The following is a 15,415-nucleotide window of genomic DNA, read 5'->3' as shown; positions in this document are numbered from 1 at the left end:
CACTTTCTACGATTTGAACCTCTCCTGTGAGTCCAGTTTTAGATTCCGATGCTTCACTTCAAGATTACAGTATAGCTTGCACCTTCTTGTTGACGATGAAACACAGAAATTGCAACCGAATGTAATACAAAAGGCACAATGCCGATTTAAGTACAAGAGGACTGACACTCTCACTATCTACGATTTGAACCTCTCCTGTGAGTCCAGTTTTAGATTCCGATGCTTCATTTCAAGATTACTGTATACCTTGCACCTACTTATTGACGATGAAACACGGAAATTGCACCCGAATTTAATACAATAGGCACAATGCCGACCTCAGTACAAGAGGACTGTCACTTTCACTTTCTATGATTTGAACCTCTCCTGTGAGTCCAGTTTTAGGTTCCGATGCTTCACTTCTGGTAAACTGTATACCTTGCACCTTCTTATTGACGATGAAAGACAGAAATTGCATCCGAAAGTAATACAAAAGACACAATGCCGACTTAAGTACAAGAAGACTGACACTCTCACTTTCTATGATTTGAACCTCTCCTGTGAGTCCAGTTTTACATTCCGATGCTTCACTTCAGGTTTACTGTATAACTTGCACCTTCTTATTGACGATGAAACAAAGAAATTGCATGCGAATTTGATACAAAAGGCACAATGCTGACATAAGTAAAAGAGGACTGACACTCTCACTTCCTATGATTCGAACCTCTCCTGTGAGATGCTTCACTTCAGGTTTACTGTATACCTTGCACCTTCTTATTGACGATGAATCACAGAAATTGCATCCGAATTCAATACAAATGGCACAATGCCGACTTAAGTACAAGAGGACTGACACTCTCACTTTCTATGATTTGAACGTCTCCTGTGAGTCCAGTTTTAGATTCCGATGCTTCATTTTCAAGATTACTTTATACCTTGCACCTTCTTATTGACGATGAAACACAGAAATTGCAGCCGAACTTTATACAAAAGGCACAATGCCAACTTAAGTACAAGAGTACTGACTTTCTCACTTTCTACGATTTGAACCTCTCCTGTGAGTCCAGTTTTAGATTCTGATGCTTCACTTCAAGATTACTGTATACCTTGCGCCATCTTATTGACGATGAAACACAGAAATTGCATCCGAAATTAATACAAAATGCACAATGCCGACTTAAGTACAACAGGACTGACACTCTCACTTTCTATGATTTGAACCTCTCCTGTGAGTCCAGTTTTAGATTCCTACGCTTCACTTCAAGATTACTGTATACCTTGCACCTACTTATTGACGATGAAACGCAGAATTTGCATCCGAATTTAATACAAAAGGCACAATGCCGACCTAAGTACAAGAGGACTAACACTCTCACTTTCTATGATTTGAACCTCTCCTGTGAGTCCAGTTTTAGATTCCGATTCTTCACTTCATGTTTACTGTATCCCTTGGCCCATCTTATTGACGATGAAACACAGAGTTTGCATCCGAATTTAATACAAAAGGCACAATGCCGATTTAAGTACAAGAGGACTGACACTCTCACTTTCTATGATTTGAACCTCTCCTGTGAGTCCAGTTTTAGATTCTGATGCTTCACTTCAGGTTTACTGTATACCTTGCACCTTCTTATTGACGATGAAACTCAGAAATTGCATCCGAATTTAATACAAAAGGCACAATGCCGACTTAAGTACAAGAAGACTGACACACTCACTTTCTATGACTTGAACCTCTCCTGTGAGTCCAGTTTTAGATTCCGATGCTTCATTTTCAACATTACTTTATACCTTGCACCTTCTTATTGACGATGAAACACAGAAGTTGCATCCGAATTTAATACAAAAGACACAATGCCGACTGAAGCACAAGAGGACTGACACTCTCACTTTCTATGATTTGAACCTCTCCTGTGAGTCCAGTTTTACATTCCGATGCTTCACTTCAGGTTTACTGTATACCTTGCACCTTCTTATTGACGATGAAACACAGAATTTGCATCCGAATTTAATACAAAAGGCACAATGCCGACCTAAGTACAAGAGGACTAACACTCTCACTTTCTATGATTTGAACCTCTCCTGTGAGTCCAGTTTTAGATTCCGATTCTTCACTTCATGTTTACTGTATCCCTTGGCCCATCTTATTGACGATGAAACACAGAGTTTGCATCCGAATTTAATACAAAAGACACAATGCCGACTGAAGCACAAGAGGACTGACACTCTCACTTTCTATGATTTGAACCTCTCCTGTGAGTCCAGTTTTACATTCCGATGCTTCACTTCAGGTTTACTGTATACCTTGCACCTTCTTATTGACGATGAAACACAGAAATTGCATCCGAATTTAATACAAAAGGCACAATGCCGACTTAAGTAGAAGAGTACTAACACTCTCACTTTCTACGATTTGAACCTCTCCTGTGAGTCCAGTTTTAGATTCCGATGCTTCACTTCAAGATTACAGTATAGCTTGCACCTTCTTGTTGACGATGAAAGACAGAAATTGCATCCGAAAGTAATACAAAAGACACAATGCCGACTTAAGTACAAGAAGACTGACACTCTCACTTTCTATGATTTGAACCTCTCCTGTGAGTCCAGTTTTACATTCCGATGCTTCACTTCAGGTTTACTGTATAACTTGCACCTTCTTATTGACGATGAAACAAAGAAATTGCATGCGAATTTGATACAAAAGGCACAATGCTGACATAAGTAAAAGAGGACTGACACTCTCACTTCCTATGATTCGAACCTCTCCTGTGAGATGCTTCACTTCAGGTTTACTGTATACCTTGCACCTTCTTATTGACGATGAATCACAGAAATTGCATCCGAATTCAATACAAATGGCACAATGCCGACTTAAGTACAAGAGGACTGACACTCTCACTTTCTATGATTTGAACGTCTCCTGTGAGTCCAGTTTTAGATTCCGATGCTTCATTTTCAAGATTACTTTATACCTTGCACCTTCTTATTGACGATGAAACACAGAAATTGCAGCCGAACTTTATACAAAAGGCACAATGCCAACTTAAGTACAAGAGTACTGACTTTCTTACTTTCTACGATTTGAACCTCTCCTGTGAGTCCAGTTTTAGATTCTGATGCTTCACTTCAAGATTACTGTATACCTTGCTCCATCTTATTGACGATGAAACACAGAAATTGCATCCGAAATTAATACAAAATGCACAATGCCGACTTAAGTACAACAGGACTGACACTCTCACTTTCTATGATTTGAACCTCTCCTGTGAGTCCAGTTTTAGATTCCTACGCTTCACTTCAAGATTACTGTATACCTTGCACCTACTTATTGACGATGAAACGCAGAATTTGCATCCGAAATTAATACAAAATGCACAATGCCGACTTAAGTACAACAGGACTGACACTCTCACTTTCTATGATTTGAACCTCTCCTGTGAGTCCAGTTTTATACTCCGATGCTTCAATTTCAAGATTACTTTATACCTTACACCTTCTTATTGACGATGAAACACAGAAATTGCATCCGAATTTAATACAAAAAGCACAATGCCGACTTAAGTACAAGAGGACTGACACTCTCACTTTCTATGATTTGAACCTCACCTGTGAGACCAGTTTTAGATTCCGATGCTTCACTTCAAGATAACTGTATGATTCGCACCTTCTTATTGACAATGAAACACAGAAATTGCATCCGAAATAAATACAAAATGCACAATGCCGACTTAAGTACAAGAGGAATGACACTCTCACTTTCTGTGATTTGAACCTCTCCTGTGAGTCCAGTTTTAGATTCCGATGCTTCTCTTCAAGATTTCTGTATACGTTGCACCTTCTTTTGACGATGAAACACAGAAATTGCATCCGAATTTAATACAAAAGGCACAAAGCCGACTTAAGTACTAGCGGACTGACACTCTCACTTTCTATGATTTGAACATCTCCTGTGAGGCCAGTTTTAGATTCCAATGCTTCACTTCAGGTTTACTGTATCCCTTGGACCTTCTTATTGACGATGAAACACAGAGTTTGCATCCGAATTTAATACAAAAGGCACAATACCGACTTAAGTACTGCGGACTGACACTCGTACTTTCTATGATTTGAACATCTCCTCTGAGTCCAGTTTTAGATTCCGATGCTTCACGTCAGGTTTACTGTATCCCTTGGACCTTCTTATTGACGATGAATCACAGAGTTTGCATCCGAATCTAATACAAAATGCATAATGCCGACTTAAGTACAAGAGGACTGACACTATAACTTTCTATGATTTGAACCTCTCCTGTGAGTCCAGTTTTAGATTCCGATGCTTCACTTCAGGTATACTGTATCCCTTGCACCTTCTTATTGACGATGAACTACAGAAATTGCAACGGAATTTAATACAAAAGGCACAATGCCGACTTAAGTACAAGAGGACTGACACTCTCACTTTCTGTGATTTGAACCTCTCCTGTGAGTCCAGTTTTAGATTCCGATGCTTCACTTCAGGTATACTGTATCCCTTGCACCTTCTTATTGACGATGAAACACAGAAATTGCATCCGAATTTATTACCAAAGGCACAATGCCAACTTAAGTACAAGAGGACTGACACTCTCACTTTCTACGATTTGAAACTCTCCTGTGAGTCCAGTTTTAGATTCTGATGCTTCACTTCTAGATTACTGTATACCTTGCACCTTCTCACTGACGAAGAAACACACATTTTGAATCCGAATTTTATACAAAAGGCACAATGCCGACTTAAGTACAAGAGGACTGACACTCTCACTTTCTATGATTTGAACCTCTCCTGTGAGTCCAGTTTTAGGTTCCGATGCTTCACTTCAAGATTACTGTATACCTTGCACCTTCTTGTTGACGATGAAACACAGATATTGCATCCCAATTTAATACAAAAGGCACAATGCCGACCTAAGTACAAGAGGACTGCCACTCTCACTTTCTATGTTTTGAACCTCACCTGTGAGTCAAGTTTAAGATTCAGATGCTTCACTTCAGGTTTACTATATCCCTTGGAACTTCTTATTGTCGATTAAACACAGAGCTTGCATCCGAATTTAATACAAAAAGCACAATGCCGGCTTAAGTACAAGCGGACTGACACACACACTTTCTATGATTTGAACATCTCCTGTGAGTCCAGTTTTAGATTCCGATCCTTCTCTTCAGGTTTACTGTATACCTTGCACCTTCTTATTGACGATGAATCAGAGAAATTGCATCCGAAATTAATACAAAAGGCGCAATGCCGACTAAAGTACAAGGGGAATGACACTCTCACTTTCTACGATCTGAACCTCTCCTGTGAGTCCAGTTTTAGATTCCGGTGCTTCACTTCAGGTTTACTGTATCCCTTGGACCTTCTTATTGACGGTGAAACACAGAAATTGCATCCGAATTTAATACAAAAGGCACAATGCCGACTTAAGTACAAGAGGACTGACACTCTCACTTTCTATGATTTGAACCTCTCCTGTGAGTCCAGTTTTAGGTTCCGATGCTTCACTTCAAGATTACTGTATACCTTGCACCTTCTTGTTGACGATGAAACACAGATATTGCATCCCAATTTAATACAAAAGGCACAATGCCGACCTAAGTACAAGAGGACTGCCACTCTCACTTTCTATGTTTTGAACCTCACCTGTGAGTCAAGTTTAAGATTCAGATGCTTCACTTCAGGTTTACTATATCCTTGGAACTTCTTATTGTCGATTAAACACAGAGTTTGCATCCGAATTTAATACAAAAGGAACAATGCCGACTTAAGTACAAGCGGACTGACACTCTCACTTTCTATAATTTGAACATCTCCTGTGAGTCTAGTTTTAGATTCCGATGCTTCACTTCAGGTTTACTGTATCCGTTGCGCCTTCTTATTGACGATGAATCACAGAAATTGCATCCGAAATTAATACAAAAGGCACAATGCCCACTCAAGTACAGAAGGACTGACACTCACTCTTTCTACGATATGAACCTCTCCCGTGAGTCCAGTTTTAGATTCCGATGCATCACTTCAGGTTTACTGTATCCCTTGGACCTTCTTATTGACGGTGAAACACAGAAATTGCATCCGAATTTAATACAAAAGGCACAATGCCGATTTAAGTACAAGAGGACTGACACACTCACTATCTACGATTTGAACCTCTCCAATGAGTTCAGTTTTAGATTTCGATGCTTCACTTCAAGATTTCTGTATACCTTGCACCTACTTATTGACGATGAAACACAGAAATTGCATCCGAATTTAATACAAAAGGCACAATGACGACCTCAGTACAAGAGGACTGACACCTTTCACTTTCTATGCTTTGAACCTCTCCTGTGAGTCCAGTTTTAGATTCAGATGCTTTACTTCAGGTTTACTGTGTCCCTTGGAACTTCATATTGACGATGAAACCCGGAGTTTGCATCAGAATTTAATACAAAAGGAACAATGCCGACTTAAGTGCAAGCGGACTGACACTCTCACTTTCTATAATTTGAACATCTCCTGTGAGTCCAGTTTTAGATTCCGATGCTTCACTTCAGGTTTACTGTATACGTTGCGCCTTCTTATTGACGATGAATCACAGAAACTGCATCCGAAATTAATACAAAAGGCACAATGCCCACTCAAGTACAAGAGGACAGACAGTCTCTCCTTCTACGATATGAATCTCTCCCGTGAGTCCAGTTTCAGATTCCGATGCATCACTTCAGCTTTACTGTATCCCTTGGACCTTCTTATTGACGGTGAAACACAGAAATTGCATCCGAATTTAATACAAAAGGCACGATGCCGACTTAAATACAAGAGGACTGACACTCTAACTTTCTATGATTTGAACCTCTCCTGTGAGTCCAGTTTTAGATTCCGATGCTTCACTTCAGGTTTACTGTATGCCTTGCGCCCTCTTATTCACGATGAAACACAGAGTTTGCATCCGAATTTAATACAAAAGGCACAATGCCGACTTAAGTACAAGAGGACTGACACTCTCACTTTCTATGATTTGAACCTCTCCTGTGAGTCCGGTTTTAGGTTCCGATGCTTCACTTCATAATTACTGTATACCTTTGACCTTCTTGTTGACGATGAAACACAGAAATTGCATCCGAATTTAATACAAAAAGCACAAAGCCGATTTAAGTACAAGAGGACTGACACTCTCACTTTCTACGATTTGAACCTCTCCTGTGAGTCCAGTTTCAGATTCCGATGCTTCACTTCAGGTTTACTGTTTCCCTTGGACCTTTTTATTGACGATGAAACACAGAAATTGCATCCGAATTTAATACAAAATGCAAATTGCCGACTCAAGTACAAGAGGACTGACGCTCACACTTTCTACGATTTGAACCTCTCCTGTGAGTCCAGTTTTAGATTCCGATGCTTCACTTCAGGTTTACTGTTTCCCTTGGACCTTTTTATTGACGATGAAACACAGAAATTGCATCCGAATTAAATACAAAATTCAAATTGCCGACTTAAGTACAAGAGGACTGACACTCACACTTTCTACGATTTGAACCTCACCTGTGAGTCCAGTTTTAGATTCCGATGCTTTACTTCAGGTTTACTGTATACCTTGCACCTTCTTATTGACGATGAAACACAGAAATTGAATCGGAATTTAATACAAAAGGCACAATTCCGACTTAAGTACCAGAGGACTGACACTCTCACTATCTACGATTTGAACATCTCCTTTGGGTCCAGTTTTAGATTCCGATGCTTCACTTCAGGTTTACTGTATACATTGCGCCTTCTTATTGTCGATGAATCACAGAAATTGCATCCGAAATTATTACAAAAGGCACAATGCCCACTCAAGTACAAGAGGACTGACAGTCTCTCTTTCTACGATATGAACCTCACCTGTGAGTCCAGTTTTAGATTTCGATGTTTCACTTCAGGTTTACTGTATCCCTTGGAACTTCTTATTGACGGTGAAACACAGAAAATGCATCCGAATTTAATACAAAAGAAACAATGCCGACTTAAGTACAAGAGGACTGACACTTTCACTTTCTGTAATTTGAACCTCGCCTGTGAGTCCAGCTTTAGATTCTGATGCTTCACTTCAGGTTTTCTGTATACCTTGCACCTTCTTATTGACGATGAATCACAGAAATTGCATCCGAAATTAATACAAAAGGCACAATGCCGTCTTAAGTACAAGAGGACTGACACTCACTTTCTACGCTTTGAACCTCTCCTGTGACTTCACTTCTAGATTCCGATGCATCACTTCAGGTTTACTGTATCGCTTGGACCTTCTTATTGACGATGAAACACAGAAATTGCATCCAAATTTAATACAAAATGCACAATGCCGACTTAAGTACAAGAGGACTGACACACTCACTATCTACGATTTGAACCCATCCAATGAGTCCAGTTTTAGATTTCGATGCTTCACTTCAAGATTACTGTATACCTTGCACCTACTTATTGACGATGAAACACAGAAATTGCATCCGAATTTAATACAAAAGGCACAATGCCGACCTCAGTACAAGAGGACTGACACTTTCACTTTCTATGTTTTGAACCTCTCCTGTGAGTCCAGTTTTAGATTCAGATGCTTTACTTCAGGTTTACTGTATCCCTTGTTTCTTCTCAATGACGATGAAACCCAGAGCTTGCATCCGAATGTAATACAAAAGGCACAATGCCGACTTAAGTACAAGCGAACTGACACTCTCACTTTCTATAATTTGAACATCTCCTGTGAGTCCAGTTTTAGATTCCGTTGCTTCACTTCAGGTTTACTGTATACGTTGCGCCTTCTTATTGACGATGAAACACAGAGTTCGCATCCGAATTTAATACAAAAGGCACAATGCCGACTTAAGTACAAGAGGACTGACACTCTCACATTCTACGATTTGAACCTCTCCTGTGAGTACAGTTTTAAATTCCGATGCTTCACTTCAGGTTTACTGTATACCTTGCACCTTCTTATTGACGATGAAACACAGAAATTGCATCCGAATGTAATACAAAACGCACAATGCCGACTTAAGTACAAGAGGACTGACACTCTAACTTTCTATGATTTGAACCTCTCCTGTGAGTCCAGTTTTAGATTCCGATGCGTCACTTTAGGTTTGCTGTATACCTTGCACCTTCTTATTGACGTTGAAACACAGAAATTGCATCGGAAATTAATACAAAAGGCACAATTCCGACTTAAGTACAAGAGGACGGACACTCTCACTTTCTACGATTTGAACATCTCCTGTGAGTCCAGTTTTAGATTCCGATGCTTCACTTCAGGTTTACTGTATACGTTGCGCCTTCTTATTGACGATGAATCACAGAAATTGCATCCGAAATTAATACAAAAGGCACAATGCCCACTCAAGTACAAGAGGACTGACACTCTCTCTTTCTACGATATGAACCTCTCCTGTGAGACCAGCTTTAGATTCTGATGCTTCACTTCAGGTTTTCTGTATACCTTGCACCTTCTTATTGACGATGAATCACAGAAATTGCATCCGAAATTGATACAAAAGGCACAATGCCGACTTAAGTACAAGAGGACTGACACTCTCACTTTCTACGATTTGAACCTCTCCTGTGAGTCCACTTTTAGATTCCGATGCTTCACTTCAGGTTTACTGTATCGCTTGTACCTTCTTATTGACGATGAAACACAGAAATTGAATTCGAATTTAATACAAAAGGCACAATGCCGTTTTAAGTACAAGAGGACTGACACACTCACTATCTACGATTTGAACCTCTCCAATGAGTCCAGCTTTAGATTTCGATGCCTCACTTCAAGATTACTGTATACCTTGCACCTACTTATTGACGATGAAACACAGAAATTGCATCCGAATTTAATACAAAGGGCACATTGCCGACCTCAGTAAAAGAGGACTGACACTTTCACTTTCTATGTTTTGAACCTCTCCTGTGAGTCCAGTTTTAGGTTCAGATGCTTTACTTCAGGTTTACTGTATCCCTTGGAACTTCTTATTGACGATGAAACCCAGAGTTTGCATCCGAATTTAATACAAAAGGCACAATGCCGACTTAAGTACAAGCGGACTGACACTCTCACTTTCTATAATTTGAACATCTCCTGTGAGTCCAGTTTTAGATTCCGATGCTTCACTTCAGGTTTACTGTATACGTTGCGCCTTCTTATTGACGATGAATCACAGAAATTGCATCCGAAATTAATACAAAAGGCACAATGCCCACTCATGTACAAGAGGACTGACACTCTCTCTTTCTACGGTATGAACCTGTCCTGTGAGTCCAGTTTTAGATTCCGATGCATCACTTCAGGTTTACTGTATCGCTTGGACCTTCTTATTGACGATGAAACACAGAAATTGCATCCGAATTTAATACAAAAGGCACAATGCCGATTTAAGTACAAGAGGACTGACACACTCACTATCTACGATTTGAACCTCTCCAATGAGTCCAGTTTTAGATTTCGATGCTTCACTTCAAGATTACTGTATACCTTGCACCTACTTATTGACGATGAAACACAGAAATTGCATCCTAATTTAATACAAAAGGCACAATGACGACCTCAGTACAAGAGGACTGACACTTTCACTTTCTATGCTTTGAACCTCTCCTGTGAGTCCAGTTTTAGATTCAGATGCTTTACTTCAGGTTTACTGTATCCCTTGGAACTTCTTATTGACGATGAAACCCAGAGTTTGCATCCGAATTTAATACAAAAAGAACAATGCCGACTTAAGTGCAAGCGGACTGACACTCTCACTTTCTATAATTTGAACATCTCCTGTGAGTCCAGTTTTAGATTCCGATGCTTCACTTCAGGTTTACTGTTTACGTTGCGCCTTCTTATTGACGATGAATCACAGAAATTGCATCCGAAATTAATACAAAAGGCACAATGCCCACTCAAGTACAAGAGGACTGACACTCTCTCTTTCTACGATATGAATCTCTCCCGTGAGTCCAGTTTTAGATTCCGATGCATCACTTCAGGTTTACTGTATACTTTGCACCCTCTTATTGACGATGATACACAGATATTGCATCCGAATTTAATACAAAACGCACAATGCCGACCTAAGTACAAGAGGACTGACACTCTAACTTTCTATGATTTGAACCTCTCCTGTGAGTCCAGTTTTGGATTCCGATGCTTCACTTCTGGTTTACTGTATCCCTTGGACCTTCTTATTGACGATGAAACACAGAAATTACATCCTAATTTAATACAAAAGGCACAACGCCGACTTAAGTAAAAGAGGACTGACACTCACACTTTCTATGATTTGAACCTCTCCTGTGAGTCCAGTTTTAGATTCCGTTGCTTCACTTCAGATTTACTGTATACCTTGCACTGTCTTATTGACGATGAAACACAGATATTGCATCCGAATTTAATACAATAGGCACAATGCTGACTTAATTACAAGAGGACTGACACTCTCACTTTCTACGATTTGAATCTCTCCTGAGTCCATTTTTAGATTCCGATGCTTCGCTTGAGGTTTACTGTATATCTTGCACCTTCTTATTGCCGATGAAACACAGAAATTGCATCCAAATTTAATACAAAAGGCACAATGCCGACTTAAGTACAGAGCACTGACACTCTCACTTTCTACGATTTGAACCTCCCCTGTGAGTCCAGTTTTAGATTCCGATGCTTAACTTCGGCTTTACTGTATACCTTGCACCTTCTTATTGACGATGAAACACAGAAATTGCATCGGAATTTAATACAAAAAGCACTATGCCGACTTCAGTAAAAGAGGACTCACACTCTCACTTTCTACGATTTGAACCTCTCCTGTGAGTCCAGTTTTAGATTACGATGCTTCACTTCAGTTTTACTGTATAACTTGCATCTTCTTATTGACGATGACACACAGAAATTGCATCCGAATTTAATACAAAAAGCACAATGACGACTTAAGTACAAGAGGACTGACACTCTCACTTTCTACGATTTGAACCTCTCCTGTGAGTCCAGTTTTAGTCTCCGATGCTTCACTTCAGGTTTACTGTATGCCTTGCAACTTCTTATTGAAGATGAAACACAGAAATTGCACCGAATTTAATACAAAAATCACAATGCCGACTTAAGTACAAGAGGACTGACACTCTCACTTTCTGCGATTTGAACCTCTCCTGTGAGTCCAGTTTTAGATTCCGATGCTTCACTTCAGGTTTACTGTATACCTTGCACCTTCTTATTGACGATGAAACACAGAAGTTGCATCGGAATTTATACAAAAGGCACAATGCCGACTTAGGTAAAAGAGGACTGACACTCCCACTTTCTACGATTTGAACCTCTGCTGTGAGTCCAGTTTTAGATTCCGATGCTTCACTTCAGGTTTACTGTATACCTTGCACCTTCTTATTGACGATGAAACACAGAAATTGCATCCGAATTTAATACAAAAGCCACAATGCCGACTTAAGTACAAGAGGACTGACACTCTCACTTTCTATGATTTGAACCTCTCCTTTGAGTCCAGTTTTAGATTCCGATGCTTCACTTCAGGTTTACTGTATACCTTGCACCTTCTTAATGCCGATCAAACACAGAAATTGCATTCGAATGTAATACAAAAGGCACAATGCCGACTTACGTACAAGAGGACTGACACACTCACATTCTACGATTTGAACCTCTCCTGTGAGTCCAGTTTTAGATTCCGATGCTTCACTTCATGTTTACTGTATACCTTGCACCTTCTTATTGACGATGAAACACAGAAATTGCATCCGAATTTAATACAAAAGCCACAATGCCGACTTAAGTACAAGAGGACTGACACTCTCACTTTCTATGATTTGAACCTCTCCTGTGAGTCCAGTTTTAGATTCCGTTGCTTCACTTCAGTTTTACTGTATAGGTTGCACCTTCTTATTGACGATGAAACACAGATATTGCATCCGAATTTAATACAAAAGGCACAATGCCGACTTAAGTACAAGAGGCCTTACAGTCTCACTTTCTACGATTTGAACCTCTCCTGTGAGTCCAGTTTTAGATCCCAATGCTTCACTTCAGGTTAACTGAATACTTCGCACCTTCTTATTGACGATGAAGCACAGAAATTGCATACTAATTTAATACAAAAGGCACAATGCCGACTTAAGTACAAGAATAGTGACACTCTCACTTTCTATGATTTGAACCTCTCCTGTGAGTCCAGTTTTAGATTCCGATGCTTCACTTCAAGATTACTGTATACCTTGCACCTTCCTATTGGCGATGAAACACAGAAATTGCATCCGAATTTAATACAAAAGGCACAATGCCGACTTAAGTATTAGTGGACTGACACTCTCACTTTCTACGATTTGAACCTCTCCTGTGAGTCCAGTTTTTGATTCCTATACTTCACTTCAGGTTTACTGTATACCTTGCAACTTCTTATTGACGATGAAACACAGAAATTGCATCCGTATTTAACACAAAATTAACAATACCTACTTAAGTACAAGCGGACTGAAACTCTCACTTTCTATGATCTGAACCTCTCCTGTGAGTCCAGTTTTAGATTCCGATGCATCACTTCAGGCTTACTGTATACCTTGCACCTTCTTATTGACTATGAAACACAGAAATTGCATCGGATTTTAATACAAACGGCACAATGCCGACTTAAGTAGGAGAGAACTGACACTCTCACTTTCTATGATTTGAACCTCTCCTGTGAGTTCAGTTTTAGATTCCGATGCTTCACTTCAGGTATACTGTTTCCCTTACACCTTCTTATTGACGATGAAACACAGAAATTGCATCCGAATTTAATACAAAAGGCACAATGCCGACTTAAGTAAAAGAGGAGTGACACTCTCACTTTCTATGATTTGAACCTCTCCTGTGAGTCCAGTTTTAGATTCCGTTGCTTCACTTCAGGTTTACTGTATACCTTGCACTGTCTTATTGACGGTGAAACACAGAAATTGCATCCGAATTTAATACAAAAGGCACAATGCTGACTTAATTACAAGAGGACTGACACTCTCACTTTCTGCGATTTGAACCTCTCCTATGAGTCCAGTTTTAGATTCCGATGCTTCACTTGAGGTTTACTGTATATCTTGCACCTTCTTATTGGCGATGAAACACAGAAATTGCATCCGAATTTAATACAAAAGGCACAATGCCGACTTAAGTACAAGAGGACTGACACTCTCACTTTCTACGATTTGAACCTCTCCTGTGAGTCCAGTTTTAGATTCCGATGCTTAACTTCGGCTTTACTGTATACCTTGCACCTTCTTATTGACGATGAAACACAGAAATTGCATCGGAATTTAATACAACAAGCACAATGCCGACTTAAGTAAAAGAGGACTGACACTCTCACTTTCTACGATTTGAACCTCTCCTGTGTGTCCAGTTTTAGATTCCGATGCTTCACTTCAGTTTTACTGTTAAACTTGCACCTTCTTATTCACGATGACACACAGAAATTGCATCCGAATTTAATACAAAAATCACAATGCCGACTTAAGTACAAGAGGACTGACACACTCACTTTCTATGATTTGAACCTCTCCTGTAAGTCCAGTTTTATATTCCGTTGCTTCACTTCAGGTTTACTGTATACCTTGCACCTTTTTATTGACGATGAAACAAAGAAATTGTATCCGAATTTAATACAAAAGGCACAATGCCGACTTCAGTACAAGAGGACTGACACTCTCACTTTCTACGATTTGAACCTCTCCTGTGGGTCCAGTTTTAGATTCCGATGCTTCACTTCAGGTTTACTGTATACCTTGCACATTCTTATTGACGATGAAACACAGAAGTTGCATCCGAATTTAATACAAAAGGCACAATGCCGACTTAAGTACAAGAGGACTGACACTCCCACATTCTACGATTTGAACCTCTGCTGTGAGTCCTGTTTTAGATTCCGATGCTTCACTTCAGGTTTACTGTATACCTTGCACCTTCTTATTGACGACGGAACACAGAAATTGCATCCGAATTTAATACAAAAGGCACAATGCCGACTTAAGTACAAGAGGACTGACACTCTCACTTTCTATGATTTGAACCTCTCCTGTGAGTCCAGTTTTAGATTCCGATGCTTCACTTCAGTTTTACTGTATACGTTGCACCTTCTTATTGACGATGAAACACAGATATTGCATCAGAATTAAATACAAAAGGCACAATGCCGACTTAAGTACAACAGGACTTACACTCTCACTTTCTACGATTTGAACCACTCCTGTGAGTCCAGTTTTAGATTCCGATGCTTCACTTCAGGCTAACAGTATACTTTGCACCTTCTTATTGACAATGAAGCACAGAAATTGCATCCGAATGTAATACAAAAGGCACAATGCCGACATAAGTACAAGAGGACTGACTCTCTCACTTTCTACGATTTGAACCTCTCCTGTGAGTCCAGTCTTAGATTCCGATTCTTCACTTCAGCT

Source organism: Schistocerca americana, chromosome 8, assembly GCF_021461395.2.
Source record: "Schistocerca americana isolate TAMUIC-IGC-003095 chromosome 8, iqSchAmer2.1, whole genome shotgun sequence".
Taxonomy (NCBI): Eukaryota; Metazoa; Arthropoda; class Insecta; order Orthoptera; family Acrididae; genus Schistocerca; species Schistocerca americana.
Note: the sequence above shows the minus strand (reverse complement) of the source record.